The sequence below is a fragment of the Hoplias malabaricus genome, chromosome 8, assembly GCF_029633855.1.
Source record: "Hoplias malabaricus isolate fHopMal1 chromosome 8, fHopMal1.hap1, whole genome shotgun sequence".
NCBI lineage: Eukaryota > Metazoa > Chordata > Actinopteri > Characiformes > Erythrinidae > Hoplias > Hoplias malabaricus.
In genome coordinates this window covers 22,340,055-22,365,760 of record NC_089807.1, presented here as the reverse complement: position 1 = coordinate 22,365,760, position 25,706 = coordinate 22,340,055, and the positions used below count along the sequence as shown (strand labels likewise).

The 25,706-nt window shown below is 50.4% G+C and overlaps 11 non-coding genes across 11 annotated transcripts; all 11 read right to left on the bottom strand.

Moving 5' to 3' along the window:
* Nucleotides 1-468: 468 nt before the first annotated feature.
* On the bottom strand, nt 469-540 carry trnad-guc (transfer RNA aspartic acid (anticodon GUC)). The gene has a single exon. It is a non-coding gene; the product is annotated as a tRNA-Asp (tRNA).
* A 6,658-nt stretch (nt 541-7,198) lies between these two features.
* Nucleotides 7,199-7,270, bottom strand: trnae-cuc (transfer RNA glutamic acid (anticodon CUC)). Its single transcript has one exon. It is a non-coding gene; the product is annotated as a tRNA-Glu (tRNA).
* A 2,620-nt stretch (nt 7,271-9,890) lies between these two features.
* Nucleotides 9,891-9,962, bottom strand: trnae-cuc (transfer RNA glutamic acid (anticodon CUC)). The gene has a single exon. It is a non-coding gene; the product is annotated as a tRNA-Glu (tRNA).
* Nucleotides 9,963-11,909: 1,947 nt separating this feature from the next.
* Nucleotides 11,910-11,981, bottom strand: trnae-cuc (transfer RNA glutamic acid (anticodon CUC)). Its single transcript has one exon. It is a non-coding gene; the product is annotated as a tRNA-Glu (tRNA).
* A 2,620-nt stretch (nt 11,982-14,601) lies between these two features.
* trnae-cuc (transfer RNA glutamic acid (anticodon CUC)) lies at nt 14,602-14,673 on the bottom strand. The gene has a single exon. It is a non-coding gene; the product is annotated as a tRNA-Glu (tRNA).
* Nucleotides 14,674-16,620: 1,947 nt separating this feature from the next.
* trnae-cuc (transfer RNA glutamic acid (anticodon CUC)) lies at nt 16,621-16,692 on the bottom strand. Its single transcript has one exon. It is a non-coding gene; the product is annotated as a tRNA-Glu (tRNA).
* Nucleotides 16,693-17,966: 1,274 nt separating this feature from the next.
* On the bottom strand, nt 17,967-18,038 carry trnae-cuc (transfer RNA glutamic acid (anticodon CUC)). Its single transcript has one exon. It is a non-coding gene; the product is annotated as a tRNA-Glu (tRNA).
* A 2,620-nt stretch (nt 18,039-20,658) lies between these two features.
* On the bottom strand, nt 20,659-20,730 carry trnae-cuc (transfer RNA glutamic acid (anticodon CUC)). Its single transcript has one exon. It is a non-coding gene; the product is annotated as a tRNA-Glu (tRNA).
* Nucleotides 20,731-22,677: 1,947 nt separating this feature from the next.
* On the bottom strand, nt 22,678-22,749 carry trnae-cuc (transfer RNA glutamic acid (anticodon CUC)). The gene has a single exon. It is a non-coding gene; the product is annotated as a tRNA-Glu (tRNA).
* Nucleotides 22,750-23,350: 601 nt separating this feature from the next.
* Nucleotides 23,351-23,422, bottom strand: trnae-cuc (transfer RNA glutamic acid (anticodon CUC)). Its single transcript has one exon. It is a non-coding gene; the product is annotated as a tRNA-Glu (tRNA).
* A 1,947-nt stretch (nt 23,423-25,369) lies between these two features.
* trnae-cuc (transfer RNA glutamic acid (anticodon CUC)) lies at nt 25,370-25,441 on the bottom strand. The gene has a single exon. It is a non-coding gene; the product is annotated as a tRNA-Glu (tRNA).
* Between the last annotated feature and the right edge of the window lie 265 nt (nt 25,442-25,706).

Here is a 25,706-nt window from a genome sequence, read left to right as displayed (position 1 = left end):
TTCAGTCCAGCTCTTTAGACTAGTGCCTTTGATAGCTCAGTTGGTAGAGCGGAGGACTGTAGTTGTTAGTAAGGCAATCCTTAGGTCGCGGGTTCAAATCCGGCTCGAAGAAGACTTTTCTTTTCCCTCGCGCCACTGCCGGATATCATGGCCAGGTGCCTGCCTGCAGATGCGCTGGCATGCCAGAGTGCAATATGCTGAAGGCAGTGACGGATCATTTACACTGTTCCATTCAAATTTCTCAAACTTTATCTTGCCTCCCTAAAAGACTTGCAGACTTGAAAGCATAAAGCCACGCTGGTGTGGGTGTGTGGAGGTGGTGAATGAGGCAGCAACGTGTCGTTTAGAAGTTTGGCAAAAAAGGAAGTAGCAGAAGGAGGACGCTTTACATTCCTTTAACCTACACAGCATGTGGGTGGGGGGCTTCCAGAGTCTTGTAGTGGACTTGGTGTGCAAGAAAGCACACGCTTCCCTGAGCGGGAATCGAACCCGGGCCACGGCGGTGACAGCGCCGAATCCTAGCCACTAGACCACCAGGGACACCGTTTTCAGCCACGTCTGAAAGGAAGGAGATAGGATTAAGTTCAGGGGCTAGGGCTAGGCTTTTGCCAGATGTACTCGTTCTACAATCATAGGAGAGCATCCGAGTCTGTCCTAAATGCACTTGTCAGTTTACAGTCCAACTCTTTAGGCTAGCGCCTTTGATAGCTCAGTTGGTAGAGCGGAGGACTGTAGTTGTTAATAAGGCAATCCTTAGGTCGCGGGTTCAAATCCGGCTCGAAGAAGACTTTTCTTTTCCCTCGCGCCACTGCCGGATATCATGGCCAGGTGCCTGCCTGCAGATGCGCTGGCATGCCAGAGTGCAATATGCTGAAGGCAGTGACGGATCATTTACACTGTTCCATTCAAATTTCTCAAACTTTATCTTGCCTCCCTAAAAGACTTGCAGACTTGAAAGCATAAAGCCACGCTGGTGTGGGTGTGTGGAGGTGGTGAATGAGGCAGCAACGTGTCGTTTAGAAATTTGGCAAAAAAGGAAGTAGCAGAAGGAGGACGCTTTACATTCCTTTAACCTACACAGCATGTGGGTAGGGGGCTTCCAGAGTCTTGTAGTGGACTTGGTGTGCAAGAAAGCACACGCTTCCCTGAGCTGGAATCGAACCCGGGCCGCGGCGGTGAGAGCGCCGAATCCTAGCCACTAGACCACCAGGGACACCGTTTTCAGCCACGTCTGAAAGGAAGGAGATAGGATTAAGTTCAGGGGCTAGGGCTAGGCTTTTGCCAGATGTACTCGTTCTACAATCATAGGAGAGCATCCGAGTCTGTCCTAAATGCACTTGTCAGTTTTCAGTCCAACTCTTTAGGCTAGTGCCTTTGATAGCTCAGTTGGTAGAGCGGAGGACTGTAGTTGTTAATAAGGCAATCCTTAGGTCGCGGGTTCAAATCCGGCTCGAAGAAGACTTTTCTTTTCCCTCGCGCCACTGCCGGATATCATGGCCAGGTGCCTGCCTGCAGATGCGCTGGCATGCCAGAGTGCAATCTGCTGAAGGCAGTGACGGATCATTTACACTGTTCCATTCAAATTTCTCAAACATTATCTTGCCTCCCTAAAAGACTTGCAGACTTGAAAGCATAAAGCCACGCTGGTGTGGGTGTGTGGAGGTGGTGAATGAGGCAGCAACGTGTCGTTTAGAAGTTTGGCAAAAAAGGAAGTAGCAGAAGGAGGACGCTTTACATTCCTTTAACCTACACAGCATGTGGGTGGGGGGCTTCCAGAGTCTTGTAGTGGACTTGGTGTGCAAGAAAGCACACGCTTCCCTGACCGGGAATCGAACCCGGGCCGCAGCGGTGAGAGCGCCGAATCCTAGCCACTAGACCACCAGGGACACCATTTTCAGCCACGTCTGAAAGGAAGGAGATAGGATTAAGTTCAGGGGCTAGGGCTAGGCTTTTGCCAGATGTACTCGTTCTACAATCATAGGAGAGCATCCGAGTCTGTCCTAAATGCACTTGTCAGTTTTCAGTCCAGCTCTTTAGACTAGTGCCTTTGATAGCTCAGTTGGTAGAGCGGAGGACTGTAGTTGTTAGTAAGGCAATCCTTAGGTCGTGGGTTCAAATCCGGCTCGAAGAAGACTTTTCTTTTCCCTCGCGCCACTGCCGGATATCATGGCCAGGTGCCTGCCTGCAGATGCGCTGGCATGCCAGAGTGCAATATGCTGAAGGCAGTGACGGATCATTTACACTGTTCCATTCAAATTTCTCAAACTTTATCTTGCCTCCCTAAAAGACTTGCAGACTTGAAAGCATAAAGCCACGCTGGTGTGGGTGTGTGGAGGTGGTGAATGAGGCAGCAACGTGTCGTTTAGAAGTTTGGCAAAAAAGGAAGTAGCAGAAGGAGGACGCTTTACATTCCTTTAACCTACACAGCATGTGGGTGGGGGGCTTCCAGAGTCTTGTAGTGGACTTGGTGTGCAAGAAAGCACACGCTTCCCTGAGCGGGAATCGAACCCGGGCCGCGGCGGTGAGAGCGCCGAATCCTAGCCACTAGACCACCAGGGACACCGTTTTCAGCCACGTCTGAAAGGAAGGAGATAGGATTAAGTTCAGGGGCTAGGGCTAGGCTTTTGCCAGATGTACTCGTTCTACAATCATAGGAGAGCATCCGAGTCTGTCCTAAATGCACTTGTCAGTTTACAGTCCAACTCTTTAGGCTAGCGCCTTTGATAGCTCAGTTGGTAGAGCGGAGGACTGTAGTTGTTAATAAGGCAATCCTTAGGTCGCGGGTTCAAATCCGGCTCGAAGAAGACTTTTCTTTTCCCTCGCGCCACTGCCGGATATCATGGCCAGGTGCCTGCCTGCAGATGCGCTGGCATGCCAGAGTGCAATATGCTGAAGGCAGTGACGGATCATTTACACTGTTCCATTCAAATTTCTCAAACTTTATCTTGCCTCCCTAAAAGACTTGCAGACTTGAAAGCATAAAGCCACGCTGGTGTGGGTGTGTGGAGGTGGTGAATGAGGCAGCAACGTGTCGTTTAGAAATTTGGCAAAAAAGGAAGTAGCAGAAGGAGGACGCTTTACATTCCTTTAACCTACACAGCATGTGGGTAGGGGGCTTCCAGAGTCTTGTAGTGGACTTGGTGTGCAAGAAAGCACACGCTTCCCTGAGCGGGAATCGAACCCGGGCCGCGGCGGTGAGAGCGCCGAATCCTAGCCACTAGACCACCAGGGACACCGTTTTCAGCCACGTCTGAAAGGAAGGAGATAGGATTAAGTTCAGGGGCTAGGGCTAGGCTTTTGCCAGATGTACTCGTTCTACAATCATAGGAGAGCATCCGAGTCTGTCCTAAATGCACTTGTCAGTTTTCAGTCCAACTCTTTAGGCTAGTGCCTTTGATAGCTCAGTTGGTAGAGCGGAGGACTGTAGTTGTTAATAAGGCAATCCTTAGGTCGCGGGTTCAAATCCGGCTCGAAGAAGACTTTTCTTTTCCCTCGCGCCACTGCCGGATATCATGGCCAGGTGCCTGCCTGCAGATGCGCTGGCATGCCAGAGTGCAATCTGCTGAAGGCAGTGACGGATCATTTACACTGTTCCATTCAAATTTCTCAAACATTATCTTGCCTCCCTAAAAGACTTGCAGACTTGAAAGCATAAAGCCACGCTGGTGTGGGTGTGTGGAGGTGGTGAATGAGGCAGCAACGTGTCGTTTAGAAGTTTGGCAAAAAAGGAAGTAGCAGAAGGAGGACGCTTTACATTCCTTTAACCTACACAGCATGTGGGTGGGGGGCTTCCAGAGTCTTGTAGTGGACTTGGTGTGCAAGAAAGCACACGCTTCCCTGACCGGGAATCGAACCCGGGCCGCAGCAGTGAGAGCGCCGAATCCTAGCCACTAGACCACCAGGGACACCATTTTCAGCCACGTCTGAAAGGAAGGAGATAGGATTAAGTTCAGGGGCTAGGGCTAGGCTTTTGCCAGATGTACTCGTTCTACAATCATAGGAGAGCATCCGAGTCTGTCCTAAATGCACTTGTCAGTTTTCAGTCCAGCTCTTTAGACTAGTGCCTTTGATAGCTCAGTTGGTAGAGCGGAGGACTGTAGTTGTTAGTAAGGCAATCCTTAGGTCGCGGGTTCAAATCCGGCTCGAAGAAGACTTTTCTTTTCCCTCGCGCCACTGCCGGATATCATGGCCAGGTGCCTGCCTGCAGATGCGCTGGCATGCCAGAGTGCAATATGCTGAAGGCAGTGACGGATCATTTACACTGTTCCATTCAAATTTCTCAAACTTTATCTTGCCTCCCTAAAAGACTTGCAGACTTGAAAGCATAAAGCCACGCTGGTGTGGGTGTGTGGAGGTGGTGAATGAGGCAGCAACGTGTCGTTTAGAAGTTTGGCAAAAAAGGAAGTAGCAGAAGGAGGACGCTTTACATTCCTTTAACCTACACAGCATGTGGGTGGGGGGCTTCCAGAGTCTTGTAGTGGACTTGGTGTGCAAGAAAGCACACGCTTCCCTGAGCGGGAATCGAACCCGGGCCGCGGCGGTGAGAGCGCCGAATCCTAGCCACTAGACCACCAGGGACACCGTTTTCAGCCACGTCTGAAAGGAAGGAGATAGGATTAAGTTCAGGGGCTAGGGCTAGGCTTTTGCCAGATGTACTCATTCTACAATCATAGGAGAGCATCCGAGTCTGTCCTAAATTCACTTGTCAGTTTTCAGTCCAACTCTTTAGGCTAGCACCTTTGATAGCTCAGTTGGTATAGCGGAGGATTCTAGTTGTTAGTAAGGCAATCCTTAGGTCGTGGGTTCAAATCCAGCTCTAAGAAGACTTTTCTTTTCCCTCGCGCCACTGCCGGATATCATGGCCAGGTGCCTGCCTGCAGATGCGCTGGCATGCCAGAGTGCAATCTGCTGAAGGCAGTGACGGATCATTTACACTGTTCCATTCAAATTTCTCAAACATTATCTTGCCTCCCTAAAAGACTTGCAGACTTGAAAGCATAAAGCCACGCTGGTGTGGGTGTGTGGAGGTGGTGAATGAGGCAGCAACATGTCGTTTAGAAGTTTGGCAAAAAAGGAAGTAGCAGAAGGAGGACGCTTTACATTCCTTTAACCTACACAGCATGTGGGTGGGGGGCTTCCAGAGTCTTGTAGTGGACTTGGTGTGCAAGAAAGCACACGCTTCCCTGAGCGGGAATCGAACCCGGGCCGCGGCGGTGAGAGCGCCGAATCCTAGCCACTAGACCACCAGGGACACCGTTTTCAGCCACGTCTGAAAGGAAGGAGATAGGATTAAGTTCAGGGGCTAGGCCTAGGCTTTTGCCAGATGTACTCGTTCTACAATCATAGGAGAGCATCCGAGTCTGTCCTAAATGCACTTGTCAGTTTTCAGTCCAACTCTTTAGGCTAGCACCTTTGATAGCTCAGTTGGTAGAGCGGAGGATTGTAGTTGTTAGTAAGGCGATCCTTAGGTCGCGGGTTCAAATCCGGCTCGAAGAAGACTTTTCTTTTCCCTCGCGCCACTGCCGGATATCATGGCCAGGTGCCTGCCTGCAGATGCGCTGGCATGCCAGAGTGCAATCTGCTGAAGGCAGTGACGGATCATTTACACTGTTCCATTCAAATTTCTCAAACATTATCTTGCCTCCCTAAAAGACTTGCAGACTTGAAAGCATAAAGCCACGCTGGTGTGGGTGTGTGGAGGTGGTGAATGAGGCAGCAACGTGTCGTTTAGAAGTTTGGCAAAAAAGGAAGTAGCAGAAGGAGGACGCTTTACATTCCTTTAACCTACACAGCATGTGGGTGGGGGGCTTCCAGAGTCTTGTAGTGGACTTGGTGTGCAAGAAAGCACACGCTTCCCTGAGCGGGAATCGAACCCGGGCCGCGGCGGTGAGAGCGCCGAATCCTAGCCACTAGACCACCAGGGACACCGTTTTCAGCCACGTCTGAAAGGAAGGAGATAGGATTAAGTTCAGGGGCTAGGGCTAGGCTTTTGCCAGATGTACTCATTCTACAATCATAGGAGAGCATCCGAGTCTGTCCTAAATTCACTTGTCAGTTTTCAGTCCAACTCTTTAGGCTAGCACCTTTGATAGCTCAGTTGGTATAGCGGAGGATTGTAGTTGTTAGTAAGGCAATCCTTAGGTCGTGGGTTCAAATCCAGCTCTAAGAAGACTTTTCTTTTCCCTCGCGCCACTGCCGGATATCATGGCCAGGTGCCTGCCTGCAGATGCGCTGGCATGCCAGAGTGCAATCTGCTGAAGGCAGTGACGGATCATTTACACTGTTCCATTCAAATTTCTCAAACATTATCTTGCCTCCCTAAAAGACTTGCAGACTTGAAAGCATAAAGCCACGCTGGTGTGGGTGTGTGGAGGTGGTGAATGAGGCAGCAACATGTCGTTTAGAAGTTTGGCAAAAAAGGAAGTAGCAGAAGGAGGACGCTTTACATTCCTTTAACCTACACAGCATGTGGGTGGGGGGCTTCCAGAGTCTTGTAGTGGACTTGGTGTGCAAGAAAGCACACGCTTCCCTGAGCGGGAATCGAACCCGGGCCGCGGCGGTGAGAGCGCCGAATCCTAGCCACTAGACCACCAGGGACACCGTTTTCAGCCACGTCTGAAAGGAAGGAGATAGGATTAAGTTCAGGGGCTAGGGCTAGGCTTTTGCCAGATGTACTCGTTCTACAATCATAGGAGAGCATCCGAGTCTGTCCTAAATGCACTTGTCAGTTTTCAGTCCAACTCTTTAGGCTAGCACCTTTGATAGCTCAGTTGGTAGAGCGGAGGATTGTAGTTGTTAATAAGGCGATCCTTAGGTTGCGGGTTCAAATCCGGCTCGAAGAAGACTTTTCTTTTCCCTCGCGCCACTGCCGGATATCATGGCCAGGTGCCTGCCTGCAGATGCGCTGGCATGCCAGAGTGCAATCTGCTGAAGGCAGTGACGGATCATTTACACTGTTCCATTCAAATTTCTCAAACATTATCTTGCCTCCCTAAAAGACTTGCAGACTTGAAAGCATAAAGCCACGCTGGTGTGGGTGTGTGGAGGTGGTGAATGAGGCAGCAACATGTCGTTTAGAAGTTTGGCAAAAAAGGAAGTAGCAGAAGGAGGACGCTTTACATTCCTTTAACCTACACAGCATGTGGGTGGGGGGCTTCCAGAGTCTTGTAGTGGACTTGGTGTGCAAGAAAGCACACGCTTCCCTGACCGGGAATCGAACCCGGGCCGCGGCGGTGAGAGCGCCGAATCCTAGCCACTAGACCACCAGGGACACCGTTTTCAGCCACGTCTGAAAGGAAGGAGATAGGATTAAGTTCAGGGGCTAGGGCTAGGCTTTTGCCAGATGTACTCGTTCTACAATCATAGGAGAGCATCCGAGTCTGTCCTAAATGCACTTGTCAGTTTTCAGTCCAACTCTTTAGGCTAGCGTCTTTGATAGCTCAGTTGGTAGAGCGGAGGATTGTAGTTGTTAATAAGGCGATCCTTAGGTTGCGGGTTCAAATCCGGCTCGAAGAAGACTTTTCTTTTCCCTCGCGCCACTGCCGGATATCATGGCCAGGTGCCTGCCTGCAGATGCGCTGGCATGCCAGAGTGCAATCTGCTGAAGGCAGTGACGGATCATTTACACTGTTCCATTCAAATTTCTCAAACATTATCTTGCCTCCCTAAAAGACTTGCAGACTTGAAAGCATAAAGCCACGCTGGTGTGGGTGTGTGGAGGTGGTGAATGAGGCAGCAACATGTCGTTTAGAAGTTTGGCAAAAAAGGAAGTAGCAGAAGGAGGACGCTTTACATTCCTTTAACCTACACAGCATGTGGGTGGGGGGCTTCCAGAGTCTTGTAGTGGACTTGGTGTGCAAGAAAGCACACGCTTCCCTGAGCGGGAATCGAACCCGGGCCGCGGCGGTGAGAGCGCCGAATCCTAGCCACTAGACCACCAGGGACACCGTTTTCAGCCACGTCTGAAAGGAAGGAGATAGGATTAAGTTCAGGGGCTAGGCCTAGGCTTTTGCCAGATGTACTCGTTCTACAATCATAGGAGAGCATCCGAGTCTGTCCTAAATGCACTTGTCAGTTTTCAGTCCAACTCTTTAGGCTAGCACCTTTGATAGCTCAGTTGGTAGAGCGGAGGATTGTAGTTGTTAGTAAGGCGATCCTTAGGTCGCGGGTTCAAATCCGGCTCGAAGAAGACTTTTCTTTTCCCTCGCGCCACTGCCGGATATCATGGCCAGGTGCCTTCCTGCAGATGCGCTGGCATGCCAGAGTGCAATCTGCTGAAGGCAGTGACGGATCATTTACACTGTTCCATTCAAATTTCTCAAACATTATCTTGCCTCCCTAAAAGACTTGCAGACTTGAAAGCATAAAGCCACGCTGGTGTGGGTGTGTGGAGGTGGTGAATGAGGCAGCAACGTGTCGTTTAGAAGTTTGGCAAAAAAGGAAGTAGCAGAAGGAGGACGCTTTACATTCCTTTAACCTACACAGCATGTGGGTGGGGGGCTTCCAGAGTCTTGTAGTGGACTTGGTGTGCAAGAAAGCACACGCTTCCCTGAGCGGGAATCGAACCCGGGCCGCGGCGGTGAGAGCGCCGAATCCTAGCCACTAGACCACCAGGGACACCGTTTTCAGCCACGTCTGAAAGGAAGGAGATAGGATTAAGTTCAGGGGCTAGGGCTAGGCTTTTGCCAGATGTACTCATTCTACAATCATAGGAGAGCATCCGAGTCTGTCCTAAATTCACTTGTCAGTTTTCAGTCCAACTCTTTAGGCTAGCACCTTTGATAGCTCAGTTGGTATAGCGGAGGATTGTAGTTGTTAGTAAGGCAATCCTTAGGTCGTGGGTTCAAATCCAGCTCGAAGAAGACTTTTCTTTTCCCTCGCGCCACTGCCGGATATCATGGCCAGGTGCCTGCCTGCAGATGCGCTGGCATGCCAGAGTGCAATCTGCTGAAGGCAGTGACGGATCATTTACACTGTTCCATTCAAATTTCTCAAACATTATCTTGCCTCCCTAAAAGACTTGCAGACTTGAAAGCATAAAGCCACGCTGGTGTGGGTGTGTGGAGGTGGTGAATGAGGCAGCAACATGTCGTTTAGAAGTTTGGCAAAAAAGGAAGTAGCAGAAGGAGGACGCTTTACATTCCTTTAACCTACACAGCATGTGGGTGGGGGGCTTCCAGAGTCTTGTAGTGGACTTGGTGTGCAAGAAAGCACACGCTTCCCTGAGCGGGAATCGAACCCGGGCCGCGGCGGTGAGAGCGCCGAATCCTAGCCACTAGACCACCAGGGACACCGTTTTCAGCCACGTCTGAAAGGAAGGAGATAGGATTAAGTTCAGGGGCTAGGGCTAGGCTTTTGCCAGATGTACTCGTTCTACAATCATAGGAGAGCATCCGAGTCTGTCCTAAATGCACTTGTCAGTTTTCAGTCCAACTCTTTAGGCTAGCACCTTTGATAGCTCAGTTGGTAGAGCGGAGGATTGTAGTTGTTAGTAAGGCAATCCTTAGGTCGCGGGTTCAAATCCGGCTCGAAGAAGACTTTTCTTTTCCCTCGCGCCACTGCCGGATATCATGGCCAGGTGCCTGCCTGCAGATGCGCTGGCATGCCAGAGTGCAATCTGCTGAAGGCAGTGACGGATCATTTACACTGTTCCATTCAAATTTCTCAAACATTATCTTGCCTCCCTAAAAGACTTGCAGACTTGAAAGCATAAAGCCACGCTGGTGTGGGTGTGTGGAGGTGGTGAATGAGGCAGCAACGTGTCGTTTAGAAGTTTGGCAAAAAAGGAAGTAGCAGAAGGAGGACGCTTTACATTCCTTTAACCTACACAGCATGTGGGTGGGGGGCTTCCAGAGTCTTGTAGTGGACTTGGTGTGCAAGAAAGCACACGCTTCCCTGACCGGGAATCGAACCCGGGCCGCGGCGGTGAGAGCGCCGAATCCTAGCCACTAGACCACCAGGGACACCGTTTTCAGCCACGTCTGAAAGGAAGGAGATAGGATTAAGTTCAGGGGCTAGGGCTAGGCTTTTGCCAGATGTACTCATTCTACAATCATAGGAGAGCATCCGAGTCTGTCCTAAATTCACTTGTCAGTTTTCAGTCCAACTCTTTAGGCTAGCACCTTTGATAGCTCAGTTGGTATAGCGGAGGATTGTAGTTGTTAGTAAGGCAATCCTTAGGTCGTGGGTTCAAATCCAGCTCGAAGAAGACTTTTCTTTTCCCTCGCGCCACTGCCGGATATCATGGCCAGGTGCCTGCCTGCAGATGCGCTGGCATGCCAGAGTGCAATCTGCTGAAGGCAGTGACGGATCATTTACACTGTTCCATTCAAATTTCTCAAACATTATCTTGCCTCCCTAAAAGACTTGCAGACTTGAAAGCATAAAGCCACGCTGGTGTGGGTGTGTGGAGGTGGTGAATGAGGCAGCAACATGTCGTTTAGAAGTTTGGCAAAAAAGGAAGTAGCAGAAGGAGGACGCTTTACATTCCTTTAACCTACACAGCATGTGGGTGGGGGGCTTCCAGAGTCTTGTAGTGGACTTGGTGTGCAAGAAAGCACACGCTTCCCTGAGCGGGAATCGAACCCGGGCCGCGGCGGTGAGAGCGCCGAATCCTAGCCACTAGACCACCAGGGACACCGTTTTCAGCCACGTCTGAAAGGAAGGAGATAGGATTAAGTTCAGGGGCTAGGGCTAGGCTTTTGCCAGATGTACTCATTCTACAATCATAGGAGAGCATCCGAGTCTGTCCTAAATTCACTTGTCAGTTTTCAGTCCAACTCTTTAGGCTAGCACCTTTGATAGCTCAGTTGGTATAGCGGAGGATTGTAGTTGTTAGTAAGGCAATCCTTAGGTCGTGGGTTCAAATCCAGCTCTAAGAAGACTTTTCTTTTCCCTCGCGCCACTGCCGGATATCATGGCCAGGTGCCTGCCTGCAGATGCGCTGGCATGCCAGAGTGCAATCTGCTGAAGGCAGTGACGGATCATTTACACTGTTCCATTCAAATTTCTCAAACATTATCTTGCCTCCCTAAAAGACTTGCAGACTTGAAAGCATAAAGCCACGCTGGTGTGGGTGTGTGGAGGTGGTGAATGAGGCAGCAACATGTCGTTTAGAAGTTTGGCAAAAAAGGAAGTAGCAGAAGGAGGACGCTTTACATTCCTTTAACCTACACAGCATGTGGGTGGGGGGCTTCCAGAGTCTTGTAGTGGACTTGGTGTGCAAGAAAGCACACGCTTCCCTGAGCGGGAATCGAACCCGGGCCGCGGCGGTGAGAGCGCCGAATCCTAGCCACTAGACCACCAGGGACACCGTTTTCAGCCACGTCTGAAAGGAAGGAGATAGGATTAAGTTCAGGGGCTAGGGCTAGGCTTTTGCCAGATGTACTCGTTCTACAATCATAGGAGAGCATCCGAGTCTGTCCTAAATGCACTTGTCAGTTTTCAGTCCAACTCTTTAGGCTAGCACCTTTGATAGCTCAGTTGGTAGAGCGGAGGATTGTAGTTGTTAATAAGGCGATCCTTAGGTTGCGGGTTCAAATCCGGCTCGAAGAAGACTTTTCTTTTCCCTCGCGCCACTGCCGGATATCATGGCCAGGTGCCTGCCTGCAGATGCGCTGGCATGCCAGAGTGCAATCTGCTGAAGGCAGTGACGGATCATTTACACTGTTCCATTCAAATTTCTCAAACATTATCTTGCCTCCCTAAAAGACTTGCAGACTTGAAAGCATAAAGCCACGCTGGTGTGGGTGTGTGGAGGTGGTGAATGAGGCAGCAACATGTCGTTTAGAAGTTTGGCAAAAAAGGAAGTAGCAGAAGGAGGACGCTTTACATTCCTTTAACCTACACAGCATGTGGGTGGGGGGCTTCCAGAGTCTTGTAGTGGACTTGGTGTGCAAGAAAGCACACGCTTCCCTGACCGGGAATCGAACCCGGGCCGCGGCGGTGAGAGCGCCGAATCCTAGCCACTAGACCACCAGGGACACCGTTTTCAGCCACGTCTGAAAGGAAGGAGATAGGATTAAGTTCAGGGGCTAGGGCTAGGCTTTTGCCAGATGTACTCGTTCTACAATCATAGGAGAGCATCCGAGTCTGTCCTAAATGCACTTGTCAGTTTTCAGTCCAACTCTTTAGGCTAGCGTCTTTGATAGCTCAGTTGGTAGAGCGGAGGATTGTAGTTGTTAATAAGGCGATCCTTAGGTTGCGGGTTCAAATCCGGCTCGAAGAAGACTTTTCTTTTCCCTCGCGCCACTGCCGGATATCATGGCCAGGTGCCTGCCTGCAGATGCGCTGGCATGCCAGAGTGCAATCTGCTGAAGGCAGTGACGGATCATTTACACTGTTCCATTCAAATTTCTCAAACATTATCTTGCCTCCCTAAAAGACTTGCAGACTTGAAAGCATAAAGCCACGCTGGTGTGGGTGTGTGGAGGTGGTGAATGAGGCAGCAACATGTCGTTTAGAAGTTTGGCAAAAAAGGAAGTAGCAGAAGGAGGACGCTTTACATTCCTTTAACCTACACAGCATGTGGGTGGGGGGCTTCCAGAGTCTTGTAGTGGACTTGGTGTGCAAGAAAGCACACGCTTCCCTGAGCGGGAATCGAACCCGGGCCGCGGCGGTGAGAGCGCCGAATCCTAGCCACTAGACCACCAGGGACACCGTTTTCAGCCACGTCTGAAAGGAAGGAGATAGGATTAAGTTCAGGGGCTAGGCCTAGGCTTTTGCCAGATGTACTCGTTCTACAATCATAGGAGAGCATCCGAGTCTGTCCTAAATGCACTTGTCAGTTTTCAGTCCAACTCTTTAGGCTAGCACCTTTGATAGCTCAGTTGGTAGAGCGGAGGATTGTAGTTGTTAGTAAGGCGATCCTTAGGTCGCGGGTTCAAATCCGGCTCGAAGAAGACTTTTCTTTTCCCTCGCGCCACTGCCGGATATCATGGCCAGGTGCCTTCCTGCAGATGCGCTGGCATGCCAGAGTGCAATCTGCTGAAGGCAGTGACGGATCATTTACACTGTTCCATTCAAATTTCTCAAACATTATCTTGCCTCCCTAAAAGACTTGCAGACTTGAAAGCATAAAGCCACGCTGGTGTGGGTGTGTGGAGGTGGTGAATGAGGCAGCAACGTGTCGTTTAGAAGTTTGGCAAAAAAGGAAGTAGCAGAAGGAGGACGCTTTACATTCCTTTAACCTACACAGCATGTGGGTGGGGGGCTTCCAGAGTCTTGTAGTGGACTTGGTGTGCAAGAAAGCACACGCTTCCCTGAGCGGGAATCGAACCCGGGCCGCGGCGGTGAGAGCGCCGAATCCTAGCCACTAGACCACCAGGGACACCGTTTTCAGCCACGTCTGAAAGGAAGGAGATAGGATTAAGTTCAGGGGCTAGGGCTAGGCTTTTGCCAGATGTACTCATTCTACAATCATAGGAGAGCATCCGAGTCTGTCCTAAATTCACTTGTCAGTTTTCAGTCCAACTCTTTAGGCTAGCACCTTTGATAGCTCAGTTGGTATAGCGGAGGATTGTAGTTGTTAGTAAGGCAATCCTTAGGTCGTGGGTTCAAATCCAGCTCGAAGAAGACTTTTCTTTTCCCTCGCGCCACTGCCGGATATCATGGCCAGGTGCCTGCCTGCAGATGCGCTGGCATGCCAGAGTGCAATCTGCTGAAGGCAGTGACGGATCATTTACACTGTTCCATTCAAATTTCTCAAACATTATCTTGCCTCCCTAAAAGACTTGCAGACTTGAAAGCATAAAGCCACGCTGGTGTGGGTGTGTGGAGGTGGTGAATGAGGCAGCAACATGTCGTTTAGAAGTTTGGCAAAAAAGGAAGTAGCAGAAGGAGGACGCTTTACATTCCTTTAACCTACACAGCATGTGGGTGGGGGGCTTCCAGAGTCTTGTAGTGGACTTGGTGTGCAAGAAAGCACACGCTTCCCTGAGCGGGAATCGAACCCGGGCCGCGGCGGTGAGAGCGCCGAATCCTAGCCACTAGACCACCAGGGACACCGTTTTCAGCCACGTCTGAAAGGAAGGAGATAGGATTAAGTTCAGGGGCTAGGGCTAGGCTTTTGCCAGATGTACTCGTTCTACAATCATAGGAGAGCATCCGAGTCTGTCCTAAATGCACTTGTCAGTTTTCAGTCCAACTCTTTAGGCTAGCACCTTTGATAGCTCAGTTGGTAGAGCGGAGGATTGTAGTTGTTAGTAAGGCAATCCTTAGGTCGCGGGTTCAAATCCGGCTCGAAGAAGACTTTTCTTTTCCCTCGCGCCACTGCCGGATATCATGGCCAGGTGCCTGCCTGCAGATGCGCTGGCATGCCAGAGTGCAATCTGCTGAAGGCAGTGACGGATCATTTACACTGTTCCATTCAAATTTCTCAAACATTATCTTGCCTCCCTAAAAGACTTGCAGACTTGAAAGCATAAAGCCACGCTGGTGTGGGTGTGTGGAGGTGGTGAATGAGGCAGCAACGTGTCGTTTAGAAGTTTGGCAAAAAAGGAAGTAGCAGAAGGAGGACGCTTTACATTCCTTTAACCTACACAGCATGTGGGTGGGGGGCTTCCAGAGTCTTGTAGTGGACTTGGTGTGCAAGAAAGCACACGCTTCCCTGACCGGGAATCGAACCCGGGCCGCGGCGGTGAGAGCGCCGAATCCTAGCCACTAGACCACCAGGGACACCGTTTTCAGCCACGTCTGAAAGGAAGGAGATAGGATTAAGTTCAGGGGCTAGGGCTAGGCTTTTGCCAGATGTACTCATTCTACAATCATAGGAGAGCATCCGAGTCTGTCCTAAATTCACTTGTCAGTTTTCAGTCCAACTCTTTAGGCTAGCACCTTTGATAGCTCAGTTGGTATAGCGGAGGATTGTAGTTGTTAGTAAGGCAATCCTTAGGTCGTGGGTTCAAATCCAGCTCGAAGAAGACTTTTCTTTTCCCTCGCGCCACTGCCGGATATCATGGCCAGGTGCCTGCCTGCAGATGCGCTGGCATGCCAGAGTGCAATCTGCTGAAGGCAGTGACGGATCATTTACACTGTTCCATTCAAATTTCTCAAACATTATCTTGCCTCCCTAAAAGACTTGCAGACTTGAAAGCATAAAGCCACGCTGGTGTGGGTGTGTGGAGGTGGTGAATGAGGCAGCAACATGTCGTTTAGAAGTTTGGCAAAAAAGGAAGTAGCAGAAGGAGGACGCTTTACATTCCTTTAACCTACACAGCATGTGGGTGGGGGGCTTCCAGAGTCTTGTAGTGGACTTGGTGTGCAAGAAAGCACACGCTTCCCTGAGCGGGAATCGAACCCGGGCCGCGGCGGTGAGAGCGCCGAATCCTAGCCACTAGACCACCAGGGACACCGTTTTCAGCCACGTCTGAAAGGAAGGAGATAGGATTAAGTTCAGGGGCTAGGGCTAGGCTTTTGCCAGATGTACTCGTTCTACAATCATAGGAGAGCATCCGAGTCTGTCCTAAATGCACTTGTCAGTTTTCAGTCCAACTCTTTAGGCTAGCACCTTTGATAGCTCAGTTGGTAGAGCGGAGGATTGTAGTTGTTAATAAGGCGATCCTTAGGTTGCGGGTTCAAATCCGGCTCGAAGAAGACTTTTCTTTTCCCTCGCGCCACTGCCGGATATCATGGCCAGGTGCCTGCCTGCAGATGCGCTGGCATGCCAGAGTGCAATCTGCTGAAGGCAGTGACGGATCATTTACACTGTTCCATTCAAATTTCTCAAACATTATCTTGCCTCCCTAAAAGACTTGCAGACTTGAAAGCATAAAGCCACGCTGGTGTGGGTGTGTGGAGGTGGTGAATGAGGCAGCAACATGTCGTTTAGAAGTTTGGCAAAAAAGGAAGTAGCAGAAGGAGGACGCTTTACATTCCTTTAACCTACACAGCATGTGGGTGGGGGGCTTCCAGAGTCTTGTAGTGGACTTGGTGTGCAAGAAAGCACACGCTTCCCTGAGCGGGAATCGAACCCGGGCCGCGGCGGTGAGAGCGCCGAATCCTAGCCACTAGACCACCAGGGACACCGTTTTCAGCCACGTCTGAAAGGAAGGAGATAGGATTAAGTTCAGGGGCTAGGGCTAGGCTTTTGCCAGATGTACTCGTTCTACAATCATAGGAGAGCATCCGAGTCTGTCCTAAATGCACTTGTCAGTTTTCAGTCCAACTCTTTAGGCTAGCACCTTTGATAGCTCAGTTGGTAGAGCGGAGGATTGTAGTTGTTAGTAAGGCAATCCTTAGGTCGCGGGTTCAAATCCGGCTCGAAGAAGACTTTTCTTTTCCCTCGCGCCACTGCCGGATATCATGGCCAGGTGCCTGCTTGCAGATGCGCTGGCATGCCAGAGTGCAATCTGCTGAAGGCAGTGACGGATCATTTACACTGTTCCATTCAAATTTCTCAAACATTATCTTGCCTCCCTAAAAGACTTGCAGACTTGAAAGCATAAAGCCACGCTGGTGTGGGTGTGTGGAGGTGGTGAATGAGGCAGCAACATGTCGTTTAGAAGTTTGGCAAAAAAGGAAGTAGCAGAAGGAGGACGCTTTACATTCCTTTAACCTACACAGCATGTGGGTGGGGGGCTTCCAGAGTCTTGTAGTGGACTTGGTGTGCAAGAAAGCACACGCTTCCCTGACCGGGAATCGAACCCGGGCCGCGGCGGTGAGAGCGCCGAATCCTAGCCACTAGACCACCAGGGACACCGTTTTCAGCCACGTCTGAAAGGAAGGAGATAGGATTAAGTTCAGGGGCTAGGGCTAGGCTTTTGCCAGATGTACTCGTTCTACAATCATAGGAGAGCATCCGAGTCTGTCCTAAATGCACTTGTCAGTTTTCAGTCCAACTCTTTAGGCTAGCACCTTTGATAGCTCAGTTGGTAGAGCGGAGGATTGTAGTTGTTAGTAAGGCAATCCTTAGGTCGCGGGTTCAAATCCGGCTCGAAGAAGACTTTTCTTTTCCCTCGCGCCACTGCCGGATATCATGGCCAGGTGCCTGCCTGCAGATGCGCTGGCATGCCAGAGTGCAATCTGCTGAAGGCAGTGACGGATCATTTACACTGTTCCATTCAAATTTCTCAAACATTATCTTGCCTCCCTAAAAGACTTGCAGACTTGAAAGCATAAAGCCACGCTGGTGTGGGTGTGTGGAGGTGGTGAATGAGGCAGCAACGTGTCGTTTAGAAGTTTGGCAAAAAAGGAAGTAGCAGAAGGAGGACGCTTTACATTCCTTTAACCTACACAGCATGTGGGTGGGGGGCTTCCAGAGTCTTGTAGTGGACTTGGTGTGCAAGAAAGCACACGCTTCCCTGAGCGGGAATCGAACCCGGGCCGCGGCGGTGAGAGCGCCGAATCCTAGCCACTAGACCACCAGGGACACCGTTTTCAGCCACGTCTGAAAGGAAGGAGATAGGATTAAGTTCAGGGGCTAGGGCTAGGCTTTTGCCAGATGTACTCGTTCTACAATCATAGGAGAGCATCCGAGTCTGTCCTAAATGCACTTGTCAGTTTTCAGTCCAACTCTTTAGGCTAGCACCTTTGATAGCTCAGTTGGTAGAGCGGAGGATTGTAGTTGTTAATAAGGCGATCCTTAGGTTGCGGGTTCAAATCCGGCTCGAAGAAGACTTTTCTTTTCCCTCGCGCCACTGCCGGATATCATGGCCAGGTGCCTGCCTGCAGATGCGCTGGCATGCCAGAGTGCAATCTGCTGAAGGCAGTGACGGATCATTTACACTGTTCCATTCAAATTTCTCAAACATTATCTTGCCTCCCTAAAAGACTTGCAGACTTGAAAGCATAAAGCCACGCTGGTGTGGGTGTGTGGAGGTGGTGAATGAGGCAGCAACATGTCGTTTAGAAGTTTGGCAAAAAAGGAAGTAGCAGAAGGAGGACGCTTTACATTCCTTTAACCTACACAGCATGTGGGTGGGGGGCTTCCAGAGTCTTGTAGTGGACTTGGTGTGCAAGAAAGCACACGCTTCCCTGACCGGGAATCGAACCCGGGCCGCGGCGGTGAGAGCGCCGAATCCTAGCCACTAGACCACCAGGGACACCGTTTTCAGCCACGTCTGAAAGGAAGGAGATAGGATTAAGTTCAGGGGCTAGGGCTAGGCTTTTGCCAGATGTACTCGTTCTACAATCATAGGAGAGCATCCGAGTCTGTCCTAAATGCACTTGTCAGTTTTCAGTCCAACTCTTTAGGCTAGCACCTTTGATAGCTCAGTTGGTAGAGCGGAGGATTGTAGTTGTTAGTAAGGCAATCCTTAGGTCGCGGGTTCAAATCCGGCTCGAAGAAGACTTTTCTTTTCCCTCGCGCCACTGCCGGATATCATGGCCAGGTGCCTGCCTGCAGATGCGCTGGCATGCCAGAGTGCAATCTGCTGAAGGCAGTGACGGATCATTTACACTGTTCCATTCAAATTTCTCAAACATTATCTTGCCTCCCTAAAAGACTTGCAGACTTGAAAGCATAAAGCCACGCTGGTGTGGGTGTGTGGAGGTGGTGAATGAGGCAGCAACGTGTCGTTTAGAAGTTTGGCAAAAAAGGAAGTAGCAGAAGGAGGATGCTTTACATTCCTTTAACCTACACAGCATGTGGGTGGGGGGCTTCCAGAGTCTTGTAGTGGACTTGGTGTGCAAGAAAGCACACGCTTCCCTGAGCGGGAATCGAACCCGGGCCGCGGCGGTGAGAGCGCCGAATCCTAGCCACTAGACCACCAGGGACACCGTTTTCAGCCACGTCTGAAAGGAAGGAGATAGGATTAAGTTCAGGGGCTAGGGCTAGGCTTTTGCCAGATGTACTCGTTCTACAATCATAGGAGAGCATCCGAGTCTGTCCTAAATGCACTTGTCAGTTTTCAGTCCAACTCTTTAGGCTAGCACCTTTGATAGCTCAGTTGGTAGAGCGGAGGATTGTAGTTGTTAATAAGGCGATCCTTAGGTTGCGGGTTCAAATCCTGCTCGAAGAAGACTTTTCTTTTCCCTCGCGCCACTGCCGGATATCATGGCCAGGTGCCTGCCTGCAGATGCGCTGGCATGCCAGAGTGCAATCTGCTGAAGGCAGTGACGGATCATTTACACTGTTCCATTCAAATTTCTCAAACATTATCTTGCCTCCCTAAAAGACTTGCAGACTTGAAAGCATAAAGCCACGCTGGTGTGGGTGTGTGGAGGTGGTGAATGAGGCAGCAACGTGTCGTTTAGAAGTTTGGCAAAAAAGGAAGTAGCAGAAGGAGGACGCTTTACATTCCTTTAACCTACACAGCATGTGGGTGGGGGGCTTCCAGAGTCTTGTAGTGGACTTGGTGTGCAAGAAAGCACACGCTTCCCTGACCGGGAATCGAACCCGGGCCGCGGAGATGAGAACGCCGAATCCTAGCCACTAGACCACCAGGGACACTGTTTTCAGCCACGTCTGAAAGGAAGGAGATAGGATTAAGTTCAGGGGCTAGGGCTAGGCTTTTGCCAGATGTACTCGTTCTACAATCATAGGAGAGCATCCGAGTCTGTCCTAAATGCACTTGTCAGTTTTCAGTCCAACTCTTTAGGCTAGCACCTTTGATAGCTCAGTTGGTAGAGCAGAGGACTGTAGTTGTTAATAAGGCAATCCTTAGGTCGCGGGTTCAAATCCGGCTCGAAGAAGACTTTTCTTTTCCCTCGCGCCACTGCGGGATATCATGGCCAGGTGCCTGCCTGCAGATGCGCTGGCATGCCAGAGTGCAATCTGCTGAAGGCAGTGACGGATCATTTACACTGTTCCATTCAAATTTCTCAAACATTATCTTGCCTCCCTAAAAGACTTGCAGACTTGAAAGCATAAAGCCACGCTGGTGTGGGTGTGTGGAGGTGGTGAATGAGGCAGCAACGTGTCGTTTAGAAGTTTGGCAAAAAAGGAAGTAGCAGAAGGAGGACGCTTTACATTCCTTTAACCTACACAGCATGTGGGTGGGGGGCTTCCAGAGTCTTGTAGTGGACTTGGTGTGCAAGAAAGCACACGCTTCCCTGAGCGGGAATCGAACCCGGGCCGCGGCGGTGAGAGCGCCGAATCCTAGCCACTAGACCACCAGGGACACCGTTTTCAGCCACGTCTGAAAGGAAGGAGATAGGATTAAGTTCAGGGGCTAGGGCTAGGCTTTTGCCAGATGTACTCGTTCTACAATCATAGGAGAGCATCCGAGTCTGTCCTAAATGCACTTGTCAGTTTTCAGTCCAACTCTTTAGGCTAGCACCTTTGATAGCTCAGTTGGTAGAGCGGAGGATTGTAGTTGTTAGTAAGGCAATCCTTAGGTCGCGGGTTCAAATCCGGCTCGAAGAAGACTTTTCTTTTCCCTCGCGCCACTGCCGGATATCATGGCCAGGTGCCTGCCTGCAGATGCGCTGGCATGCCAGAGTGCAATCTGCTGAAGGCAGTGACGGATCATTTACACTGTTCCATTCAAATTTCTCAAACATTATCTTGCCTCCCTAAAAGACTTGCAGACTTGAAAGCATAAAGCCACGCTGGTGTGGGTGTGTGGAGGTGGTGAATGAGGCAGCAACGTGTCGTTTAGAAGTTTGGCAAAAAAGGAAGTAGCAGAAGGAGGACGCTTTACATTCCTTTAACCTACACAGCATGTGGGTGGGGGGCTTCCAGAGTCTTGTAGTGGACTTGGTGTGCAAGAAAGCACACGCTTCCCTGACCGGGAATCGAACCCGGGCCGCGGCGGTGAGAGCGCCGAATCCTAGCCACTAGACCACCAGGGACACCGTTTTCAGCCACGTCTGAAAGGAAGGAGATAGGATTAAGTTCAGGGGCTAGGGCTAGGCTTTTGCCAGATGTACTCATTCTACAATCATAGGAGAGCATCCGAGTCTGTCCTAAATTCACTTGTCAGTTTTCAGTCCAACTCTTTAGGCTAGCACCTTTGATAGCTCAGTTGGTATAGCGGAGGATTGTAGTTGTTAGTAAGGCAATCCTTAGGTCGTGGGTTCAAATCCAGCTCGAAGAAGACTTTTCTTTTCCCTCGCGCCACTGCCGGATATCATGGCCAGGTGCCTGCCTGCAGATGCGCTGGCATGCCAGAGTGCAATCTGCTGAAGGCAGTGACGGATCATTTACACTGTTCCATTCAAATTTCTCAAACATTATCTTGCCTCCCTAAAAGACTTGCAGACTTGAAAGCATAAAGCCACGCTGGTGTGGGTGTGTGGAGGTGGTGAATGAGGCAGCAACATGTCGTTTAGAAGTTTGGCAAAAAAGGAAGTAGCAGAAGGAGGACGCTTTACATTCCTTTAACCTACACAGCATGTGGGTGGGGGGCTTCCAGAGTCTTGTAGTGGACTTGGTGTGCAAGAAAGCACACGCTTCCCTGAGCGGGAATCGAACCCGGGCCGCGGCGGTGAGAGCGCCGAATCCTAGCCACTAGACCACCAGGGACACCGTTTTCAGCCACGTCTGAAAGGAAGGAGATAGGATTAAGTTCAGGGGCTAGGGCTAGGCTTTTGCCAGATGTACTCGTTCTACAATCATAGGAGAGCATCCGAGTCTGTCCTAAATGCACTTGTCAGTTTTCAGTCCAACTCTTTAGGCTAGCACCTTTGATAGCTCAGTTGGTAGAGCGGAGGATTGTAGTTGTTAATAAGGCGATCCTTAGGTTGCGGGTTCAAATCCGGCTCGAAGAAGACTTTTCTTTTCCCTCGCGCCACTGCCGGATATCATGGCCAGGTGCCTGCCTGCAGATGCGCTGGCATGCCAGAGTGCAATCTGCTGAAGGCAGTGACGGATCATTTACACTGTTCCATTCAAATTTCTCAAACATTATCTTGCCTCCCTAAAAGACTTGCAGACTTGAAAGCATAAAGCCACGCTGGTGTGGGTGTGTGGAGGTGGTGAATGAGGCAGCAACATGTCGTTTAGAAGTTTGGCAAAAAAGGAAGTAGCAGAAGGAGGACGCTTTACATTCCTTTAACCTACACAGCATGTGGGTGGGGGGCTTCCAGAGTCTTGTAGTGGACTTGGTGTGCAAGAAAGCACACGCTTCCCTGAGCGGGAATCGAACCCGGGCCGCGGCGGTGAGAGCGCCGAATCCTAGCCACTAGACCACCAGGGACACCGTTTTCAGCCACGTCTGAAAGGAAGGAGATAGGATTAAGTTCAGGGGCTAGGGCTAGGCTTTTGCCAGATGTACTCGTTCTACAATCATAGGAGAGCATCCGAGTCTGTCCTAAATGCACTTGTCAGTTTTCAGTCCAACTCTTTAGGCTAGCACCTTTGATAGCTCAGTTGGTAGAGCGGAGGATTGTAGTTGTTAGTAAGGCAATCCTTAGGTCGCGGGTTCAAATCCGGCTCGAAGAAGACTTTTCTTTTCCCTCGCGCCACTGCCGGATATCATGGCCAGGTGCCTGCCTGCAGATGCGCTGGCATGCCAGAGTGCAATCTGCTGAAGGCAGTGACGGATCATTTACACTGTTCCATTCAAATTTCTCAAACATTATCTTGCCTCCCTAAAAGACTTGCAGACTTGAAAGCATAAAGCCACGCTGGTGTGGGTGTGTGGAGGTGGTGAATGAGGCAGCAACATGTCGTTTAGAAGTTTGGCAAAAAAGGAAGTAGCAGAAGGAGGACGCTTTACATTCCTTTAACCTACACAGCATGTGGGTGGGGGGCTTCCAGAGTCTTGTAGTGGACTTGGTGTGCAAGAAAGCACACGCTTCCCTGACCGGGAATCGAACCCGGGCCGCGGCGGTGAGAGCGCCGAATCCTAGCCACTAGACCACCAGGGACACCGTTTTCAGCCACGTCTGAAAGGAAGGAGATAGGATTAAGTTCAGGGGCTAGGGCTAGGCTTTTGCCAGATGTACTCGTTCTACAATCATAGGAGAGCATCCGAGTCTGTCCTAAATGCACTTGTCAGTTTTCAGTCCAACTCTTTAGGCTAGCACCTTTGATAGCTCAGTTGGTAGAGCGGAGGATTGTAGTTGTTAGTAAGGCAATCCTTAGGTCGCGGGTTCAAATCCGGCTCGAAGAAGACTTTTCTTTTCCCTCGCGCCACTGCCGGATATCATGGCCAGGTGCCTGCCTGCAGATGCGCTGGCATGCCAGAGTGCAATCTGCTGAAGGCAGTGACGGATCATTTACACTGTTCCATTCAAATTTCTCAAACATTATCTTGCCTCCCTAAAAGACTTGCAGACTTGAAAGCATAAAGCCACGCTGGTGTGGGTGTGTGGAGGTGGTGAATGAGGCAGCAACGTGTCGTTTAGAAGTTTGGCAAAAAAGGAAGTAGCAGAAGGAGGACGCTTTACATTCCTTTAACCTACACAGCATGTGGGTGGGGGGCTTCCAGAGTCTTGTAGTGGACTTGGTGTGCAAGAAAGCACACGCTTCCCTGACCGGGAATCGAACCCGGGCCGCGGCGGTGAGAGCGCCGAATCCTAGCCACTAGACCACCAGGGACACCGTTTTCAGCCACGTCTGAAAGGAAGGAGATAGGATTAAGTTCAGGGGCTAGGGCTAGGCTTTTGCCAGATGTACTCATTCTACAATCATAGGAGAGCATCCGAGTCTGTCCTAAATTCACTTGTCAGTTTTCAGTCCAACTCTTTAGGCTAGCACCTTTGATAGCTCAGTTGGTATAGCGGAGGATTGTAGTTGTTAGTAAGGCAATCCTTAGGTCGTGGGTTCAAATCCAGCTCGAAGAAGACTTTTCTTTTCCCTCGCGCCACTGCCGGATATCATGGCCAGGTGCCTGCCTGCAGATGCGCTGGCATGCCAGAGTGCAATCTGCTGAAGGCAGTGACGGATCATTTACACTGTTCCATTCAAATTTCTCAAACATTATCTTGCCTCCCTAAAAGACTTGCAGACTTGAAAGCATAAAGCCACGCTGGTGTGGGTGTGTGGAGGTGGTGAATGAGGCAGCAACATGTCGTTTAGAAGTTTGGCAAAAAAGGAAGTAGCAGAAGGAGGACGCTTTACATTCCTTTAACCTACACAGCATGTGGGTGGGGGGCTTCCAGAGTCTTGTAGTGGACTTGGTGTGCAAGAAAGCACACGCTTCCCTGAGCGGGAATCGAACCCGGGCCGCGGCGGTGAGAGCGCCGAATCCTAGCCACTAGACCACCAGGGACACCGTTTTCAGCCACGTCTGAAAGGAAGGAGATAGGATTAAGTTCAGGGGCTAGGGCTAGGCTTTTGCCAGATGTACTCGTTCTACAATCATAGGAGAGCATCCGAGTCTGTCCTAAATGCACTTGTCAGTTTTCAGTCCAACTCTTTAGGCTAGCACCTTTGATAGCTCAGTTGGTAGAGCGGAGGATTGTAGTTGTTAATAAGGCGATCCTTAGGTTGCGGGTTCAAATCCGGCTCGAAGAAGACTTTTCTTTTCCCTCGCGCCACTGCCGGATATCATGGCCAGGTGCCTGCCTGCAGATGCGCTGGCATGCCAGAGTGCAATCTGCTGAAGGCAGTGACGGATCATTTACACTGTTCCATTCAAATTTCTCAAACATTATCTTGCCTCCCTAAAAGACTTGCAGACTTGAAAGCATAAAGCCACGCTGGTGTGGGTGTGTGGAGGTGGTGAATGAGGCAGCAACATGTCGTTTAGAAGTTTGGCAAAAAAGGAAGTAGCAGAAGGAGGACGCTTTACATTCCTTTAACCTACACAGCATGTGGGTGGGGGGCTTCCAGAGTCTTGTAGTGGACTTGGTGTGCAAGAAAGCACACGCTTCCCTGAGCGGGAATCGAACCCGGGCCGCGGCGGTGAGAGCGCCGAATCCTAGCCACTAGACCACCAGGGACACCGTTTTCAGCCACGTCTGAAAGGAAGGAGATAGGATTAAGTTCAGGGGCTAGGGCTAGGCTTTTGCCAGATGTACTCGTTCTACAATCATAGGAGAGCATCCGAGTCTGTCCTAAATGCACTTGTCAGTTTTCAGTCCAACTCTTTAGGCTAGCACCTTTGATAGCTCAGTTGGTAGAGCGGAGGATTGTAGTTGTTAGTAAGGCAATCCTTAGGTCGCGGGTTCAAATCCGGCTCGAAGAAGACTTTTCTTTTCCCTCGCGCCACTGCCGGATATCATGGCCAGGTGCCTGCCTGCAGATGCGCTGGCATGCCAGAGTGCAATCTGCTGAAGGCAGTGACGGATCATTTACACTGTTCCATTCAAATTTCTCAAACATTATCTTGCCTCCCTAAAAGACTTGCAGACTTGAAAGCATAAAGCCACGCTGGTGTGGGTGTGTGGAGGTGGTGAATGAGGCAGCAACATGTCGTTTAGAAGTTTGGCAAAAAAGGAAGTAGCAGAAGGAGGACGCTTTACATTCCTTTAACCTACACAGCATGTGGGTGGGGGGCTTCCAGAGTCTTGTAGTGGACTTGGTGTGCAAGAAAGCACACGCTTCCCTGACCGGGAATCGAACCCGGGCCGCGGCGGTGAGAGCGCCGAATCCTAGCCACTAGACCACCAGGGACACCGTTTTCAGCCACGTCTGAAAGGAAGGAGATAGGATTAAGTTCAGGGGCTAGGGCTAGGCTTTTGCCAGATGTACTCGTTCTACAATCATAGGAGAGCATCCGAGTCTGTCCTAAATGCACTTGTCAGTTTTCAGTCCAACTCTTTAGGCTAGCACCTTTGATAGCTCAGTTGGTAGAGCGGAGGATTGTAGTTGTTAGTAAGGCAATCCTTAGGTCGCGGGTTCAAATCCGGCTCGAAGAAGACTTTTCTTTTCCCTCGCG